Source organism: Carettochelys insculpta, chromosome 20 (genome assembly GCF_033958435.1).
Source record: "Carettochelys insculpta isolate YL-2023 chromosome 20, ASM3395843v1, whole genome shotgun sequence".
NCBI lineage: Eukaryota > Metazoa > Chordata > Testudines > Carettochelyidae > Carettochelys > Carettochelys insculpta.
Genome location: NC_134156.1, coordinates 12,988,751 through 13,010,009, shown reverse-complemented (window position 1 = coordinate 13,010,009; position 21,259 = coordinate 12,988,751).

The window sequence follows — 21,259 nt, the reverse complement described above, 5'->3', positions numbered from 1 at the left end:
TAAAGTGACAATAATTTGACCTAACAGTTTTGTCTGTAAAGCAGCAAAAAATTTTTCTAGCTGGTGGATTGCACTGAGTTGGATTCTCATACAATGGAGATTAAGAACCAGCTCAGAGGTTTATCCCTCCTTAACAAGATCGAATCTGAAGGTCTACCTGGCAAAAATCAAATTAAAGTTCAGCTACGTATAAAAACAAGATGTAGGAGTAAGAATTTAGACCAAAGGCTAGAATTAGCCTTGCTTAGATATGTTCATATAGTATATGAAAAAGTAATCATCTCATTATTTTTATTCTTTACTCTTATTTCAGACATGTGCAGTATGCTGTATGTGGTTTTAATAACTGTGGTACACATGTTGTTCTGCCTACCTCCCCATGGGACCAATGGAAAAAAACAGAGCAAATCCTCTGTTTTATACCTAGAGCTCTGGGATGAATTGCTTTAGTGTAACTGAGGTCTTTAGGCTTATAATAGTGGTATCTGTGTGAGATTTCATGCTGTGTAATATGTGCGTTAGACAAAATGAACTCATGGTTCTGTGTAGCTTAAAACTGTGTGATGTTGCAGTTCAGGTGCATTATCAACCAAGTCAAGGTTTTTGCTGTGGGTAATGCAAAGAAATATCACAGGGAACCACAGAAAACCACCAGTCCTACAGACCTTGGAGACACTATCCCTTGGCATTCAAGTCAAGCAACTTTCCCAGGCCATTTCTACACATACCACTTGTTCCAGAAGTGGCATGCCAATGAACAGCCTGGAAAATGCTAATGAGGAGCAGATGTAAATTTCTGGTACCTCATTAGCATATGATCACATGATTCAGAGTCTGAAAGAAGTTCTTCCGGACTCCAAAATAGCTGTGTGGAAGCACGGCTGTGGGGATCTCCTGGAAGGAAAAGATAGGGCTTCCGGAAGGAGGATTTCCTTCTGGGCGATCCCCAGGGGCTGCACTTATACACCACTATTTTGGAGTCTGGAAGAGCTTCTTCTGGACTCCAAATCACATGACCATATGCTAATGAGGTTCCAGAAATTTACATCTGTGACTCATTAGCATTTCCCAGGCTGTTCATTAGAATGTCGCTTCCAGAACAAGTGGAATGTGTAGAAATGGCCCTAGAGTACCAGTCATACCACAGTCTTATGCTAAGAAACATCCTACAATTAGACACAACAGTTCATTCTGGATCTGTTTTATGCCAAAAATTTCACCATGAATTTCATCCTGAAAGAAGATCAAACTATTATACAAAAGCAAAGAAGAAAGCAGGCAGCCCAACTGGAAAGGGAAAAAAAAAATCCCCTTGGTATTCCTCTTACAAAAATTATTCTTCCATCATCCCTTAATTCTCAACGGAAATGCATCAGAGTTGCAGTTCTCAAAACTTTCTGAAGCAACTGTTTTGAACTCAGTGACATATTCCATAGGGCTATTGTTAGGAAAGATTCTAACATTACTAGAAAGCAACATGATGATATGTTGCAAAACAAACCTTTGCAATCCATTTGTCCTGTAGAGAGTAAAAGGGATTGATCTCAGGATCTCTTTCTGCCACATCCGCTGTGAGTAGTTATATAAATGTATCCCATTTTTTACGTAAGTGCTATCTGAAGTGCATATGCTCTCTGCTAGCCAAAAATAATACATCCTCCTTTTCTGTTTGGTAGCATACAACTGGCATGGTGAAGCTTGAATCAGTCAGCTCTCTGCACAGAGTAATGCACTCTGGCCACCAGCTGTGTTTGAGTGTTACTGATGATCTTCCTCTTGCTTTAACCTTAACATTTGGCATGCCGAAACTCAGCAGGCGTAATAAAAACCTACTGCACCTCCTTCACAGAAATGTTTTAAATCACACCACTCACTCTGAGTGAGCAAGTTCAAACCTGAGAAGCTCGTACTTTATAATGTTATAACTCAGACAGTGAATGCATGTCACTTTATTTAATCAGATGTGATGTCTAACATCCTAAAAAAAATGGAATTTGGTGTTATCCTTGAAAGGACTATACACAATATTATTGAATAGCTAAACTCATATCAATTTCAAATTCAACTCATACCAATCAACACATAATCAGACGAAAAGCAGATTGAATTTATCGAAAGATCAGAGGAATTCTCACCCTGTGTAATATTATCAGGTCAGTCACTGAAAACAAAAAACTACATCATATTTACTGATTAAAGTTGGCACCAGAGACATCTCCCACAATGCACTATGGCTTCCACTCTTTCAGAGCCCTTGCAGTGAATTGTCTGAGGTGCTTGCCTATTTTGTTTGTTTAATATCATACCTGCTGCAGCTCCTTTGCTAGTTTCCACCTCAATTTTGTGAAGGTTCATCTCTAGCAAGTTTAGATGTAATTGAAAAATAGAAAGACAATGTCAAAGAAATGTGTGCTCTTTTCTAACCAGCTCAATAATTAACATTCATTGATCTTTAAGCCCAGAAAGGACCATTATGGTCATCTACTGACATTCTGTCTAACACACATTTCTTCTAGTAATTCCTGCCTCTATCCAGCAAACTGTGATTTTAAGTATACCTCTGGAGTTGGCTGAGAATTTGCTGGCAAATCTGTTTTTCAATGTAAATCAAACACCTGAAAACTAAAAAGCTTCTCATCTGTAGCCCAAAATAATACTAGTCTAAAAAACCCACTTGGAAATTCAGCTGCTTTATGCCCTATTCTACTCTATGGGCCAGGTTTTCCCACGAAACTACATCTCACATAGCGCAGCAGGGCAAGCAACTCAGACAATTCACTGCAAAAGCTCAGAAAGAGTGGAAGCCATAGTGCCTTGTGGGAGATGTCGCTAGTGTAGACGTAACTTCTGATTTACTTCTGTGGGTAGGACGCATATGGTGTTCTCTGAGGCAGAAAGTGGGAGGGTCTGATACATGCCATCCTGTGTCAACAATGCCCCTCTGCCATGTATATTGGACAGACTAGACAGTCTCTGCACCATAGGATGAACAGACAAATCTGACATCAGGAACAGGAATACATATACACCCATAGGGGAACATTTCATATCTCCCTGGTTATTTACTAATGGATTTAAGAGTAGCCATTTTTCTACAAAAGAATTTCTACACAAGATTATAGACAAGACTTCTGAATTGGAATTCATTAACAAATTTGACAACTTTAACCTTGGTCTGAACAGAGATCTTAATTATCTTATGCATCATAAAAGCAACTGCCCCACCTTTGATATTGATAGGAATGAGACACATAGTATTTAATTTGGTTCATTAACTGGGCCATAGTAGTCATAGGTTATGAATGAATGCTTGTAAAGGGTTAAACCTAGAGGCTATGTCCAGATCACAGGGTTTTGTCTACAAAATGGCCATCTTAATGACAAGTTGACAGAACAGAGCGCTTTTGTTGACACCTGTACCTTGCTTACCAAGGACAAGAATGCTGCTGTGGACAGATTTGTAGACAAAACACCCATCTGGACATTCCAGGGTGCCTTCTGTAGACAGAAAAGGACTCTGGGACACTGTGCATGTGTCATTTTGCCTACATAGTGGCCAGGCAGTCTGGCCACTCTGTCGACAGAGCAGATTGCTCTTTTGATGCATCTTGGTGCCTGGACAAGCTCTGTTGACAGAAGTTTCACAGCAAGATATCTTCCGACACAAACTTCTGGCAACAAAACCCTGCAATCTAGACATAGCCAGTGAGAATATGCTCTATGCTAGCAAGCAGAGGTGAGCCAATGGGAAGAGAGAGGATCTTTTGAATTGAAACACTTACCTTCTGAGAGTTTTTTTTTTTAAACCCTTTTGTGTCACCAGAGGAGGAAAACATACATTTTGTGAATCCAGGAAATATCCGGGCCACAAGGATATCTGGGCATACAGATATGTCAGTAGATATGTTTAGCCAAAAACAATCACATTATATTTTATTTTAGGTTTGATATAGGATGTCTCAGGCTGGCTGATATATCACCCCCAACCCCATGTACACTAATTTCTAAACAGAATCCAGGGGAAGTGATACTCTGTGCTTTCATCTCTTTTTTTAAGTTGCTGTGTAACATCTGGTAACCAAGTATGCTCTATCAGTTTCTTTGTATACTTTCTTTTTTTTTGTTAATAAATCACCTTTTTTCAAAAAGGCAATGATTTGATTCCTATGTCCTAGAGAGGGATCTGTATATGCTTATGAGTGCAAAGTCTTGCAGTTTAATTTCTTCTTTGTTTTCAAGCTCTCTCCTAAGGAAAGGTTAAGAGCTTGGTGTTATCCAACATCTCAAGTGTCCCTTCCTGGGTATTAAAAGTTTTTTTCCCCCTCATTTGGGTGGTGGCAGTACCTCACAGGATCTGGTAATCTGTGACCTTGGAAAGCTTTTAAGCAGAAGTCTATAGAGGCGAAGTAGTTTTGAGATTTCTTGTGTGCCCTCACCTTCTGCACTTGGAGTGTCCAAATGGGCTCAGCCTTGACACAGGTGTGACCACACTTGGCCAAAACTTCGAAATGGCCAAATCCAAAAATACTAATGAGGCACTGAACTGAATATTCAGCAGCTCATTAGCATTCACATACTTCAAGCTGTGGTGCTTTTGAAATGTGCGGGGTCCTTTCAAGAAAGAACCCCGTGTAGCTGTGCTGAGGTGCGCACATTCGAAAATAGTGCTTTTGAAGTGCTGCTGCAGAGTGTGAATGCTAATGAGGCACTGAATATTCAGTTCAGCTCCTCATTAGTATTCTTCGATTTGGCCAGTAGCATGGCCATTTTGAAGTTTTGGCCAAGTGTCACCACAGCCATAATGTGTTCCTTCTCCCCCTCCCCCTGCTATATAAAGCCTGGATACTGTTTTTCCTTCCATTTTTCACCTGAGGAAGTGGGGTTTACCTGCAAAAGATTGTGATCCAATAAATTTGTTAGTCTCTAAGGTGCCACAGGACATCTTGCTAACTGATTTTGATTCACCCAGCAATGAAATATTTTTGAAATAACTATTTTACATTCATGGAATGAAAACTACAAATGTTGCCTTTCAATGTGTCTTTTTTAATCATAACTTATTAAGGACAAAAATAAAGATAGATGGAAAATCTTCAGTCATTAAAATCACACAATACATTGCACAAATAAATTGCATAATACAAATTTACACATTGTATGGAGCAACCATAGGTACCATACAGTAATTTGGCTACCTTATTAAAATTAATAGGAATAAAAACAAAATATATGGAATTACCGCTCTTTTTCTACATCACATTTAAAGGTCAGACATTCTAATTTAGAGATATAGATGTCTGACTTCATGTAATGACACATATATAGACTGGGTGTCATTAAAATTCTGTTTGAAGGGTTTCTTTTAATATGTGCATGCCTGGTAAACCAATAAATTGGAACATAATACTGTGCCAAGCTATATACTTAGCATTACAGTGTATACATTTCCCTTTTTTTTACAATACATTTAGTTCTCACTTAATGGTCATATGAATGTACATGAACTCCATCAGTAATTTATTCAGAATTTACTGCAAGGCATGCCTTCCTAGAATGCAGCTTGCTTGGGTATTCCACTGTGCATAAAATTTTGATGTGCAAGTAATTTAAGTGGGGAAAGAAGGTTTCAGAATATGGTAGAGGCAATAAACAAAAACAGGTTATCGAGTGAATATGCTGAAGTAACCCTCAGGCAAAATGACAGGCAGTAAATTACTTCAGTATTTCCCTTTCCATGCTGCAATAACAGTTAAGCACTTACTATTAACCGAAAAAGAGGTCAAAAACTCAATGTTTGAGAAATCCGGTTGTGTCTACCTCTGGGATATGAAGTAGAAAGATAATTATGAGTTTAAAGCTGTTTGCAGCATGCCTTTGGTGTACTTTCTCCTTCTGTTTCAAGAGGGTTCTACAATATCTCCCCTGACATAAGCAGGGTTCCTCACCAAATAATTCCTTTATTCAACAAGTATTTTTACCTAACAGTCCAAAGCGCGGCACATAATTGTATCCAGTAAGCCTTACACAGAATGAGAAACAAGACAGACTAATTATGAGCACCTACCTTTTATGGCAGAAAGCCCTCATTTTCCAGGGATGCCGCACTACTCAACTCCATTTGTAGTCCCAGAGAGGTAGCTGTGTTAGTCTGTATCTTCACAAAACAAAAAAAGTAGTCATATAGCACTTAAAAGACTAATAAAATAATTAGGTGATAAGATGTCACGGGGGAGACCCACTTCTTCAGAAAGCACATCACAGAACAAATTATTTTGTTAGTCTTTAAAATGCTACCTGAACTTCTTTTTTGTTTTGTGAACCCCATTTATAGTCAACTGGATCTATGGGTAGTAAGCACCACAAAGCCAGGCCACCTAGATCTAATTCAATTTTACCTGCAAATGCCAACATGGCTTTAAACAGGCACAGGACTATTAGATGGTGGAATGGCCATTAGAAGCATTGGGAGCAAGAATGAGAAGAAATCTATACAATAAATTAGTCTACAGATGCTTGAAAGGAAAATAAATTGGGAAGGAAAATATCTTCCTACAGAAGAGCCGTGTCTACACTAGCCAAAAACTTTGAAATGGCCATGCAAATGGCCATTTCAAAGTTTACTAATGAAGCGCTGAAATACATATTCAGCACCTCATTAGCGTGTGGGCAGTCGCGGCACTTCAAAATTGACGTGGCTTGCTGCTGCACAGCTTGTCCAAATGGGGCTCCTTTTCGAAAGGACCCCGGCTACTTCAAAGTCCCCTTATTCCCATCTACTCATAGGAATAAGGGGACTTCAAAGTAGCTGGGGTCCTTTCGAAAAGGAGCCCCGTCTGGACGAGCCATCCGGCGGCGAGCCGTGTCAATTTCAAAGTGCGCGGCCACCTGCATGCTAATGAGGCGCTGAATATGTATTTCAGCACTTCATTAGTAAACTTTGAAATGGCCATTTGCATGGCAATTTCGAAGTTTTTGGCTAGTGTAGATGTAGCCAAGATCTATGTAAAATAAAGGCTTGAGGAGAAGCCCACTGAAGTCCATGCAAAGATTCCCATTGACTGCAAAGGATTAGGATCAGTCTTAAAATACAGGAGCAACTTGACTGGCTCTTCTTCCTTCCTTTGCAAATTAGCAAAGAATCACAGCCAATGGCAGGACTTGAAATAGAATGCCATTCTGGCCATTCCCTGTTTTTGCAAGATTGGCATACATAATATTTTCAAAAAAGGCAAAATTAATGCAGTAGCATAAGTTCCATTTTTTGGTAGTATCTAATTGTGATGAATGTGGGGATTTGTGTAATATCCTTTTCTGAACATTCCAGCCATTCAGTTAACTGAACTAAATAACTAACCCCAATTGCCTTGCCTGTAAAGGTTGAAACCATAGACAGTGGATCCTAGAGCATCCCTTCTAATACTAGGAAAGCAAGAACTGAGTTGGCAGGAGGCCTTGAGGACCAATGGAAACAGAGTATGGGCTTTTGAACTGGAAGCAGTGGCCTTCCTGTTCATATTGTGTAAGGGTGTGTCTACACATGCACAGTATTTCGAAAAGACCAGCCCTCTTTCGAAAGAGTGAAGGGAGCATCTACACGTACCATGCACTCATGTGAAATTGAAGGAAGGCAGCCCAGACGAAAGCTGGATCCCGATCCCACATGGTAAAAGTGCCACCCATTGAAAAACAACATCGAAAGAAGACACGTGTAGATGCACCACGGCCTGCTCTTTTGAAAGAGGAGTCCTCCATGACGGCGCCCAGTCAGAGCGCGGAGATGACCTGCCCCACCAAGTGGAGCTCTATGACCCGCGTGTCCGGCCACTCTTAAAGCCGCACGGACCCAGAAACCCCATGGCAGGAAGATGAGAGCAGGCAAGCTGTGAAAGGACAAGCTCCAGGCAGCACACCCTCTCAGTCACACCCAACAACACAGACAAGTACATGGCCAGTGCCTGGCACTCCCCCAAGCCACAGGGTCCCCCCTCAGAGCCCCCACAGGGCTCCCAGGGTCTGTCCCCAAAAAAAAAGAAAAGGGGACCCTCCTGGATGGACCGTGAACTGAGAGACCTCCTGGGCCTCTGGAGGGAAGAGGAGGTCCTCCAGGAGATGGGGGTAAAGTGGAGGAATGCCACTGCCTTTGCCTGCCTTGCTTGGGTACTGACAAGCCAAGGCCACCCAGAGCAGACCCTGGAGCAAGTCCAGAGCAAAGGTAAAGAGCTCCGGCAAGGCTATGCCCGGGTCCGGGATGAGGCTGGCTACTCAGGGGCAGGCTCCTCCACCTGCCCCTACTATAGGGAGCTCCATAGCATCCTGGGGCCCTGGGACAGCTCCCCACCAAAAGCAGTCCTGGACAGCTTGGCAGACCAGCCTGAGACGGAGGAGCTGCAGGAGCCAAGACCAGCCAGCCTGAGCCGGGGGGGCAGACAACACCTGGGACTGGTCCAGCGAGGAGGACAACCTCATCATTGATGTCCCCTTGCGGTCATCCAACCAGGACACAGGGAGCTGGGCATCCCCGGAGATGCTCAAGTTCCCCCCCAGTAAGTGCACTGTGGGGCCAGCACCCCTGTGGGCAAGGCAGGGGTGGCACCCCTGACAGTGTCCTGGGCCCAGGCCTGGAGGCCTAGGGCCACACACCCCAGCCAGCCACAGCTCGGAACAAGCCCTCTGCACCTGCCAATGCCACCCAACACCCAGACCCGTGAACAGTTCCAGGCAGCCAGTTGCCCACCCACAGACCAGCCCACACCCGGGGATGGTTCTACCCAGGGGGGGAAGCCCGTGTGCACTTGATGCCACAGGAATGCCACGCCCACCATGTCCAGGCCCCAGGTTGATCAGGGGATGCAGAGCCTCAGGGGGACAGGGTCCTCGGGGGGGATGAGGTCCTGCTCAGAGATGGACATGCTCTCCATCACCCCTTGCAGGTGCAGCAAGTGAGGGCCCATGCACTCCATTGGCGTCAGTGGTCCCCGAGAGCCCCCGGAGGCATCAGACAGGGGCTTGGCATCCTCAGCAGCAGCATTACACCAGGTGCGCAGTCGGAGGTCACAGTGGTGCCCGGTGGATGACCCCGCCAACCTCTGCCAGGTGGAGCTTATGAAGCACTGGCTTCGACTGGAGGAGTCCGACCTGGCGTGGAGGAGGGAAGCCTAGGGCAGGCTCATGTCCCGCCTGGACGCCATCCATGGGACTCTGCAGGAGCATGTGGGCAATGTGGCTTGGCTCCGGGACCTCCGCACCCCCCCCAGATGCCCAATCCCCTGAGCCCCCTGCAGGCCCCCTCCAGAAAGGTCCGACCCAGGGTTCCCTGCCCACTCCACACCCCCCACAGAGTCCTCCACCCCACCTCACACAGATGCCCCCCCTGCTGTCCCACCATGCCCATACCTTCTGGTGCTCCCCACCCCATCCCAGCCCCAATGAGGCACCCGCTCCTGTGCGGGGAGGGGAATCTCGGGGTTGGCATGGCTTTTGGCCCACAACCCCCTTACCCGAGTGACCCTCCCAAGTCTGGCCCCCTCCCCACCCCGAGTTCAGGCCCTGTCTCCTAGTTCTAGTCCCCTCCCCACCCCCCTCCAAGTTCAGGCCCCCTGCCTCCTCTCCCAGCTGTAGCCCCTGCCCCATATTCCCAGCACACATTGTACATAGTTGATGAATTTTTACGCCACAGTTTTTTTACACTTTATTATTGATAAAGGTTTATATTGTGCACCACTACCCGTGTCCTGTGCTCCCCTGGGGGGGAGGCATGGCACAGTAGTGGTGGCGGTGCATGGGGGGGGGGGTGGATGTATGGCGGGGGGAGGTGAAGGTGTGGGCATCGAGATACTCAGTGCGGCCCCGGGGTGAGACTTGCACAAAGGGCCTCCTGGATCCGGACACTATTGTGGTTTGCCCAGCGGCTGGCAACAGCAGCCAGCTGCTCAAATCCCATGGTGGCCTCAGCTGCCCACCCCTGGATGTAGGCATCCCCCTTGGCCTCCACAATATTGGAGAGGACACAGCAGGCCCCCACCACTTGTGGGACATTGTGCATCCCCACCTTGAGGCAGACAAGAAGGCACCGCCACCACCCCTTGAGGCACTCAAAGGCCTGCTTGACCACATGCTGGGCCTGGGTGAGGTGGGTGTCGAAGGCCTCCCTGCTGGGGTTGAGGTAGCCAGTACAGGCCACATCAGCCACAGTAGTAGTGGGTATGTCGCATCCACAACTATGCATAGCGGCATGGTGGTATCCCCAACCGGCATTTCCCGCTGGGGGAAGAAGGTGCTGGCCTCCGTACACCGGCACAGGCCAGAAGTGCGGAAGATCCTGGTGTCGTGGGTTTGCCCCAACCAGCCAACGTAGGTGTCCACGAACCGGCCTTTGTGGTCCACCAGGGTTGGAGGACCACCGAGCGGTAGCCCTTCCGGTTGACATAGTGGCTGGTGCTGTGTGGTGGGGCATGGATGGGGATGTGCATCCTGTCCAGGGCACCAAAGCAGTTCGGGAACCCCAACGAAGAGAAACCCTCATGATGGAGTCCAGATCCCTGACGCAGATGACCTGGTGCAGAAGCATGGCATTGAGGGCACGGACAACCTGCAGGGAGGGAGGCCGTGCACTCTTGTGAGGGTGTGGCAGGGTGTTCCCAGCTGACGACCCTCTCCTGCCCCCCCAGCCAGTGACCCCCTCCCAACCCCTGTGGCTGGTGACCCCAAGGTGTCCCTGTGCCCATGGGCCCCCTTCCCTCTTCCCATGGTGGGAGTGTGCCCCGGGCCCAGCTTACCTCCATGAGCACTGCTCTGACAGTGGCCTTGCCCACCCTGAACTGGTGGCCCGCTGAGCGGTAGGAATCCAGGGTGGCCAGTTTCCACACTGCAATTGCAACTCGCTTCTCAAGGGGGAGCACAGGCCACATGGTGGTGTCCTGATGCCTCAATGCAGGTGCCAGCCAGTGACACAGTTCCTGGAAGGTGTCCCGGCTCATGCGAAAGTTCTGGAGACAAGTAACATCATCCCATTGCCCCAGAACCAGTCGCTCCCACTAGTCCATTCTGCTGGGGTGGCTCCACAGGCACCGGGGTGCAAGGGTGTGGGGTGCAGGCTGGGCACACTCCATGTCCTCAGGGGGGCTGTTCTGTCTCCCAAGGAGGAGGGGAGCAGCTGCAGCGACCATGCAGACAACATGAGCAACAGTGCCCATGATGTCTGCATCCAGTGCGAGGAGCAGGATGTTGTTGGCCACGGTGCTGTTGCGCTGGGGTCCTGTGTTGCTCCTGGCAGCTCGGCAGGCCTCGGCTAGTGCAGGGCTGGGGAGGTGAAGGGGGGCCCTTTAAGGCGGCAGCTGGCTGCAAGCCCCGGAAGGGCTTGGTGGCCATGTGACCCCATGCGCAGCATCTCCGCCTCCCTTCTTTCAAACGAGCACTCGTACACGTATGGACTCTGTCTTTCAAAATAATGAGACAGGGTTTTCGAAAGAGTGGGTCGGAACTGTGATCTGCCTTTGCCATGTGGTTGTGTTCTTTTGTAAGACGGTATATCAATTTCTGAATTTTGATTTTGCTCTTTCGATGGTGGGCTCCCATGTAGGCACACCCTAATAGAGCAGGGACTGGATGGACATGAATTAAGCCAGAGTGTATGGCTTGGAGAACCCAGCAACATACTTACCTAGGGAAGGACTAAATCTTGAAATAACTGATATGTGAGCAGAACAGGAAATATTTAGTCAGACTTAATCAGGCTATTTTAATTATTTGGGGGTTTATTGGACTTCTGTGCTGAGCAGGTTGCTACCACTTTCACTAACATTTCAAAATGACTCCGAGGGAAGCAAATTTTCTGTGTTTGTTATTTTTTTTCCAGTTGCTCTGTAACACTTGGCAAACAAGTAATGTTTCTCTGTTTCTTTTATGTGATGTTAATAAAATCACTCTTAAGACAATTCTTGTGTGCTAAGTAGGTGAAAAGTTCTGAATGCACCTTCCTAAGACTGCAAAGTCAAACTATTAAGAGAAATATGCAAGACCTAGCATATCAAAAAGTCTTCAAATCACAAAATACAGACATTCATGAAGAGATGCCTCAGGTACATCCTTTGCATCAAATGGCAAGGCTCAGAAAATCATTATCTAGCATAGTCTGTCAAGCTCTGAAATGGAACCACAAGGAAAATGCAAAAGATAAAGATGTCAGACAACATGGAAAAGATCTACTGATACTGAAGGACAACAATTGGGACACTTCTGGGGTCAGCTAGAAGTTTTGTCCCAAGACAGAGTGAAGTGGAGAAGACTTGCAGATAACCTATGCTCCACTCAGGATACAAGTGTATTAGTCAAATATGTCAAGTTCGCCTAAAAGGGACAGTTGAAAGAGCTTGAGTGTACCTCACAGGAAGGAATTCTCAAAGTATGCCTCCCTGGTGTACAGCGGGGTTTTGGTATATGGTTGGCAGCAGCATTATCAGTGTAAGGCCAGGGAATCTGTGACCTTTGGGAGTTTTTAACACAAGCATTTAGAGGCAGGTATTTTAAAACTTTTGCAGGCCCACACCTTGTGCACTCAAAAGCTGTTTCTACACTTTCCACTTTCTTTGAAGTGAAAATTCCTGAAAATTTTTGGGAAGAAAGGGCTTCCAGAAGAAGGACTTCCTTCCAGAAGACCCCTCGGGGGCCGTGCTTCTAAATGGTGCTTTGGAGTCCGGAAGAACATCTTCTGGACTCCAAATCATGTGACCTTATGCTAATGAGGCACATGGAATTTGCATCTGTGCCTCATTAGCATATTGCAGGCCATTTATTAGTATGCCACTTTAAAAGAAAGTGTCATGTGTAGAAACGGCCAAAGTGACAGTAGAGAACAGCCCTGACAAATGTGCACTCTCCTATCTGTTCTAAATTACAGGGGTATGAGTTGCAATGCACATCAATGCATTGTGGACAAACTGCTCTGTGTTGATACTGCTGGCCTGAACCAGAAAGTATCAGGTTTGCATTAATGTGATGTTAAATATTAATATGAAGTAGATACCTTTTAGTTTGCACCAACAGCATGTAGAGTACCACACTTCAGTGCACTTGAATTCACATTCCCATAATCCTATTGTGGTGCAGCATCCAAGTAGGTTTCTAATTTATTTTGGAATATAAGTTCCAATGAGACTTAGGCCCCTAAGGCCTGCATTCTCAAAGGTATTTAGGCACCTAAAATAAAAGGCTTGTGAGACTCTTAGTCACTTTGAAAATGCTCTTATAGTCTTGAGTATTTCCTCCTATTCAGTGATAAATGTCTCAAGTACTCTGCCTCTGTGTTGGATAGCTTAGTGGTTTGAGCATTAGCCTGCTAAAGCCAGGGTTGTGAGCTTAATCCTCAAGGGGGCTATTTAGGGGTCTGGGCCAAATAGATTGGAGAGAAAAAGGGAACATGCTTGGTCCTGCTAACAGGACTGAAGTCCCTTCCAGCTCTATGTCATGTGAATCTCCATTTATTTTCCTTGGAAGGCAATCCACAACCTAATAAAGACCCTCATTTTCACCAGGTTCTTGGAATTTGAGGAACTTGCATTTTTGGGAACCCAACACCAGGCACCTTACTGGGGGCTGACTTGCAGAGGAGGTGGGTGCTCATTCATTGTGCAATCAAACCACGTCAAGATCAGCCTCTAGTTGGTAGACCCGAATAACTAACCATTTTTGAAAAAGTTGGCCAAATTCCCTAAAATTACATGTAATTCCCTTTGACATCTAGACACACAACAGGGATGTCAGAAAAAGTCCCATCTGATATCATCCCGTTGCTCCTCAGGCTGATACTACAAAATAATGTGTACTTCCCAATGAGTTGCAGACAAATATTACATTCAGAAGTCAGCCAAATGCACTGTTCTACTTCTCACAATTTGTTCAGAAAGTACTGTTTCTTTATTTTTTTAAATAAACCACAGTCACATAATAAATGTTTTGTTTAAAAGTAAATCACTGAGCTAAGTGAATAAACTATTGTGACAAGTTCCCTGTCAGCCCCCTAGGAGCTTCTGCACTTTTTGGTGGTTTCATGTGTGCCCCAGAGACTCACGGTGGCCCCTTAGCTGTCTGGGTCCCTCCAAAGGCAAGGGTCTCCACTTATCAACTCATTCTCATCACAGACAAGTCCTGAGTGAGGGTGAAGCAAACCCCTGTTGAAGAATTTGGGCTGCCTCAGTTTACCCAGCAGAGCAACCCTCCACAGGAAGGTTTGTGCAGGAGGGTGCGTCCAGACCCACCCACTACCCTGGACTCAGGCCCAGGATCCCTATGAGATATAAGCAACTGGTAGGACTCTCCACCTTGCCCTAATGTAGCAACCTCTCCATGGGGCACTTCACCCACCACTTCTTTCTGGTACCTTGTTGCGTTGCGTTGCGTTGCGTTGCGTTGCGTTGCTCTGCTCTGCTCTGCTCTGCTCTGCTCTGCTCTGCTCTGCTCTGCTCTGCTCTGCCTCCTTGTGCACCTCCTAACTCCTCTCCCCTACTGCCTGCAGGGAAGCCTTTTACAGGGATTCTGGAGGCCTTACTGGTTACAGGTGCTTTATTAATCCCCTGTTGCAGGCTGACTCCTACGGAGGCCACAGCTGCCTGCCCTTATTGAGCTTAATTGGGGAATAGGAAGGCATTAACTCAGCTCCCAGTATACTTGCCTTCAGTCAAGTCCTTACAGCCTGCAGGCTGTGGTCTGCTGCGTCATTTAATCATTTTTGATATTTTTCCTGTTTGCAAGTTCATGCAATAGCACACATTGGGGAAGAAAAAAAAAAGCAGGTAGTGTATTTAGTACAACATGTGATGAATGCAATAGGTTAGATCAAAAGTTGCATTATGGGCTACCAAGTTGTTTCTTTCTGAATGTGGGTGTTGAAAAGTTGTCATTTCCATTGTTATTAACTACAGGTTGAACCTTTCTAGTCCTGCACCCTCAGAACCTGACCAATACCAAATGAGAGAATTTGCCAGATCATCAGAGGTCAATATTGTTTAGCAGCATTACCAACACTTCCACTGCTTACTGGGATCTTAGAAGACATTTAGGGGTAAATTAGAGCTAAATAACTGCACAGACCACTGAGAGCCAGGACTGGTGACTGTAAATAAACTTTATGGGAATGTAGGAAATTTGGCCACACCCATGATAAGTACAAATCTGGCGAACTAAAATCATGCTGGACTATAGATGTTTCCAGATGAGAGTGTGCCAGATTAGAGAGGTTCAGCTTGGACTAGAAGATTTATCCTACCTTGAGTCTTTAACTCAAATGATTTTTGTTTTTCTTTACTTAAATAATTTAAATCAATGTTCCATCTGTTTCAACCTCAGTCCAAGTGTAGCCTTCCTGAGGACCCTGCACCCTTCTTTAATAATACAGCAGCCCACTGTATTATCACTCTGAGTCTCTCTCGTGTCATTTATGTCATAATTGTGTTTAATAACTAGAATTTTGAGTTCTTCCTTCTTATTCTCCATACTTCCTACATTAGTATACAGACATTTAAGACACATTTGATTTCTCCACTCAGTTCTGTCTTGTCTCACCATTGTCCCTGTTATTTCAGCATGTCAACCTTAAAATATTTCTTGGCCTACCTTAAGTGTCAACAGGCCTGTATCACTGTGCTGGGGATTCCACTAGGTGGCAGGGCATCTAAAGTTGAATATTGCAAAGCTGAGTCTAATAAGCCTTTTGGAGCTAGCTCTTAACTTTTCTATTCTTCAGAGCATGGACTTGTAAAATGAGAATAACAACTTACTTAGGGTACGTTTAAACAGCAAAGTATTTTGAAATAACAACCATTATTTTTAAATAATTATCCAAGCATCTACATGATGCAACTGATATTTTGAAAAAAATAGCAGCCGACTTATTCTGAAATTGGTAAACCCCATTTCATTAGGAATAATGCCTATTTCAAAATAGCTATTTCAAAATAGGGGCTGTGTAGACAGGAATAAAGCCTATTTCAAAATAAGCCATAGTGCGTCTAATGGCTGTGTTTCAGAATGTGTGTAGATACTGTATTTCAAAATAGCTATGTGCTACATGCTATTTTGAAATACATTTTTGTGTGTATCAGTGTTATTTTGAAATAAACTATTCCAGAATAGCTATTTTAGAACATCTTACTTTGGAATTAGGCTGCTGTGTAGACATAGCCTCAGTCTCTCAACATTCCTGCAAGGTGAGTTAATTCCGGGCCATAATGTCTGTTCTTTTTAATCTTTGAATAAAAGATATTTGTCAAATTCACATAACATTCAGGATGATGTAAGCAGGAACTGAGATATTCAATGAAAAATATCAGAACTTTCTATACCAAATACTCTTTCCCTGTGTAGTATGAAAAGAGAACTTTGTGCAGAAGTCATCTGAGATTCAGGGAGCTGACAAATGGATGCCACAGGGATCAGTATTAAGACCATTTTTTTTTCACTTTATATGTTAATTACCCAGCAGATGGAACATGCAGTAAAGGAATAAAATTTGCTGAGGATGCAAAAGTGCAGGTGAAGGTGGGTGAGGGAAAGATGAGGGGAATCAGTACAAAGCAAGAAGGCAATAAAGTTGAGAATAACTTTTATGCAGGAGCTTGGGTTCTAGCGATTTAATAACAAGATCTGGAGGTAACGAGGTTAGGGACATAGCCAAGGGAAATTTATATAACCCATAACAGTCAGGTGTTACAAACCACAGAGCGGTGGCGGGGACTTAGTGAGGAGCCAAAGCCAACAGTGAACAAAAATCCAGAAATTTCAGGGCTATCATTGAACAGAACACTGTGCTCCTGGGTTGCATTTACATCTGACTTCTGCGTACTTATTGCTAGAAAGTGAAGTAAAATGGGTCTCATGTTAATGGAAATCAGATACAATTGGTCAAATTCTGCCCATATGTGAGTAAGCATAAAACCACTGTCAGCAGTGTTACATCAGGGCTGAATTTGGCTCTTGGAGTTCACTGGGAATTTTGAATAAGACTGCACATTTCTAGCCCTGGAAACTGGAAGGAGTTGAGGCACAACTTCCAGCTGTTGGGAACATTTGATTTATGACACTAGACATGTCATTCTTTCAGTCTCCCTAGGTTAATGTAATGCGCACAGTTATAACAATTACTCTGCTACCCCAGTGAATGGTGGTAACTTTTAGAATCCCCATGCTACTCATGGGAGCAAGGGTGATTGATGGTTCCCTGTGGATAAAGTCACTCATGGGTGCATTGCTCAAGCAGCAGCACAAGGAAGGAATCAGTTCTCCTCACAGTGTTTTCATAAGATTAGCTAATGGCCTGGTCTGAAGTTCTTAAGCTACCCTCTTGGCCAACACTAGGGTTTGAACATGGGACTTTCCATAGCTAAACCCAAACATCCCTAATGTATGAGTTATAGGATGTAGAACAAGCTGTCCCCCTCTACGGATAAGGCCTACAAGAGAATACATAATACATGCAGAGCTGGGTTTGAACAAGCACCTCTTCCTGGGATCAGAAAGTTCTCCCCTGAGCATCCCATGTGTGGGGTAAGGACAGATAACTCTGGAGTCCATGATTATTTTTTGGTAACACTATAATTGTCATTTACAAAATGCTTAACCCACAGCCCAGTGAAGTCAGGAAAAAGTTTTCCCCTTCATACCACACCCTCCACTTGCCAAATAAATAACAAATAGTGAAAGGTATATGTAAAGATTTTAAAAACAAAATTCAGCACGTGTCTAATGCAAAGCAGGTATTTTCCTTGAAAACTAAAGGGACTTCTGTATCTTAGTTGTTCAGGTGGTTTTAAACATCTGAACCCATCTGTTCTCCTCCAGGTTGATATTGATGTCTGCCTGTTCCCAGAGATATTGATTGAAATTTTGCCATGAACGCCAATAGGAACAGAGTTTGGTCAGTGCTCAGCACATCTGAAAATTTCATCTTGATGTGCCAGACTCATACTGTGCCCATTTTAATAAATTGTTATTTAAGGAGGTAGGGAAAAAATCAGTGAAATATACAACAGCTCTTCAAGTCATAATTTTAGGAAAATATAGTTCAGGCTTTCAGGGAAGTCAATTTAATTATATGTAAGACAGGGCAAATTTGCATGACACAAAGAGTAAGTGTAAAGAAACATTGATTCTGAGTAATTGACAATTTCCCCTGAATACAACAGCCTTGCATACTAAAAACAGCTCTGAAATCATATTCGTCCAGTTTCTTAGCTAGATAATGTGGTAAATGAGGGGGAGGGAGAAGTAATAAGTTAGTCTCATTAGCAGCCTTGGATAGCAAATTATGCAACCTTTCATGCAGAATTCATCTTTTCCCCTGATCATTCACAACTGCTGCTGAAGAAAAAGTCAGTTTGAGAGGGATTGATTGTACTGGCCTGCTTTTATTTACAGTAAAACTTCCTGTAAAAATGGACTGGCAAACCTCAGGTAACCTAGGCACAATGCTCACAGAAAGTTTGTTTGTTTGTTTATTTATTTAAAATATTTTTACCCTGCTTCTCTATTCAAAATATTTGATGTGGTTTACAAATAGTTGGGGATTCAGAAAGGCAGATGCCGGGTGTTTCAAGTTCTAAAACATTGTCAATAGCATTTGAAGTACTCAGGAGCAATATTTAAATAAAAGCAATTATCCAGTTCACTTTTTAAGACCATTTCCCCATTGTGTTGCTGTTACATGTGTCAGTATTTTACAATGCAGACTTTTTTAAAAAACACTGATAGACACAGAATTGTCTCAGAGGGGTATCCATGTTAGTCTGTAGCTTCAAAACAACAAGCAGTCCTGTGGCACGTTAGAAGCTAATAAATGTATTAGTTCATGAACTTTTGTGGGCAAAAACCCACTCCCTCAAATTAAAAATGGAGAGGAAAAACAGAATCAAGGGTTTATATACCAGGGGAGGAGGGGGAAAATGGATTAATGAAGTAATTTAAGTAGGATGTGTCTCATTCCTGGGATATTCATTCAATAATGGATTTAAAAGTATAAATTCTTATAAAAGAATTTTACCACAAGATTACAGAGAGAGACAGCTGAATGAGAATTCTTTAAAAAATTGACACCTTTAATCTTGGCCTGAACAGAGATCTTAACTATCTTGTGCATTACAAGAACAATTTCTCCACCTTTAAAATTTGCGGGAATGAGACACATCCTACTTAATTTGCTTTATTAATTGGTCTTACTAGTGACAGGTAACTTTTTTTCCCTCCCAGCCTAGCTCCTTACTGTATAAATCCTGAATTCTGTTTTTCTTCTCCATTTTCATCTGAGGAAGTAGGTTTTGTTCACAAAAGCTCATGATATAATATATGTGTTAGTCTCTAAGATGCCATAGAACTGCTTGTCATTTGTGATACACACAGAGGCTGCGTCTACACGTGCACGCTACTTCGAAGTAGCGGCAGTAACTTCGAAATAGCGCCCGTCACGTCTACACGTGTTGGGCGCTATTTCGAAGTTGAAATCGACGTTAGGCGGCGAGACGTCGAAGTCGCTAACCCCATGAGCGGATGGGAATAGCGCCCTACTTCGACGTTCAACATCGAAGTAGGGACGTGTAGACGATCCGCGTCCCGCAACATCGAAATAGCGGGGTCCTCCATGGCGGCCATCAGCTGGGGGGTTGAGAGATACTCTCTCTCCAGCCCTTGCGGGGCTCTGTGGTCACCGTGGGCAGCAGCCCTTAGCCCAGGGCTTCTGGCTGCTGCTGCTGCAGCTGGGGGTCCGTGCTGCATATACAGGGTCTGCAACTAGTTGTTGGCTCTGTGTATCTTGCACTGTTTAATGAAAGTGTGTCTGGGAGGGGCCCTTTAAGGGAGCGACTTGCTGTTGAGTCCGCCCCGTGACCCTGTCTGCAGCTGTGCCTGGCTCCCTTATTTCGATGTGTGCTACTTTGGCGTGTAGACGTTCCCTCGCTGTGCCTATTTCGATGTTGGGCTGAGCAACGTCGAAGTTGAACATCGACGTTGCCAGCCCTGGAGGACGTGTAGACGTTATTCATCGAAATAGCCTATTTCGATGTCGCAACATCGAAATAAGCTATTTCGAAGTTGGGTGCACGTGTAGACGTAGCCAGAGAGACTTATCTCTCAATCTTACAGATACTATTTCTCATCCTTAGTACTGTGACCTCAAAATGCAGAGGTCTCTGACGTGAGTTCTACAGAGTTTTGGAAAATGGCTGCCTCTCAGTCCCTTCCAAAGACTCCAGAATTTCCTCATGCAAAACAGTCTGAAGATCCTCCTAGCCAGTCCCTACTACAGGCCTTAAGCTAATAGACAACTGGAACTGGCAGCTTGTATCCAAACTGGTAGAGGTTAGGGGGTGCAGCCTTCACAGAAGACGTATCCCTTGGTCTTGTGCTGATTCACAATATTATCCTCCATCCCTGGCAAGCTCCAGTTGGCCCAGCTTTCAGATGGTGAGCATGTGGCACCTGCAAACACGCTTGCCTTTCACAGAAATCTGTTGAACAGTTTCAGAAATAGCTGAGTATGCCTACTGTGATCCCCTGCTTATGAACGTTCTGGCCTTTTTTAGCTAAGTTGCCCTGCCCAGCTCAGAGACCAAAGGATTCAGTTAAAACACACATCTTCTCAAACTCCTAGTATTTCTCTCCCATTCTTAAGGCTTAATACCCTGCACACACGTGAAAATTCTGCAGTATAAATATGAAGGTTATACCTATACTTCTCCATTTTGTGTGTACATCGTGACTTCCATATTCTGTGACTACAGTAGCTGTTAGGAGTATGAAGCTGTGAAAACTGGTGGCTGTTGTGAATGATTACTATACCTCTAATGTCAAAGGTAACTTTGCACTCTGTACCTCAAAGCTGAATCCTGGAACCCCTATATTCACTGCTGTCATATAATTATCACAGGTTTCATACCAGGTATATCTTGTGAGGGTTTTCTTTCAATGCCTTGGTCAGTTGAACGTTACAGTCCCAGAGGATATTATGTGATGTCCTTGTATGTGGAGTTAAGCAACTTTGCTAAGGGTGGGTTACTGAAATATGTTGTGAGGTTGGGAACACCCACAACCAGCCTTTCAGGTAAAAAAAAGGAGTAGCCAGACATGCTGATAGCCCAGTACAGGGAATTTACTTTCCTAGAAGGCAGCCTAGAAGACTTCTTAGGGACAGCAGAGACGGGCTGATCAATGGCGTGAGACACCCATGCCACAAGGAAAAGATCTTGCCAGCAAGCTGGAGGAAACTATAAAAGAGGAGAAG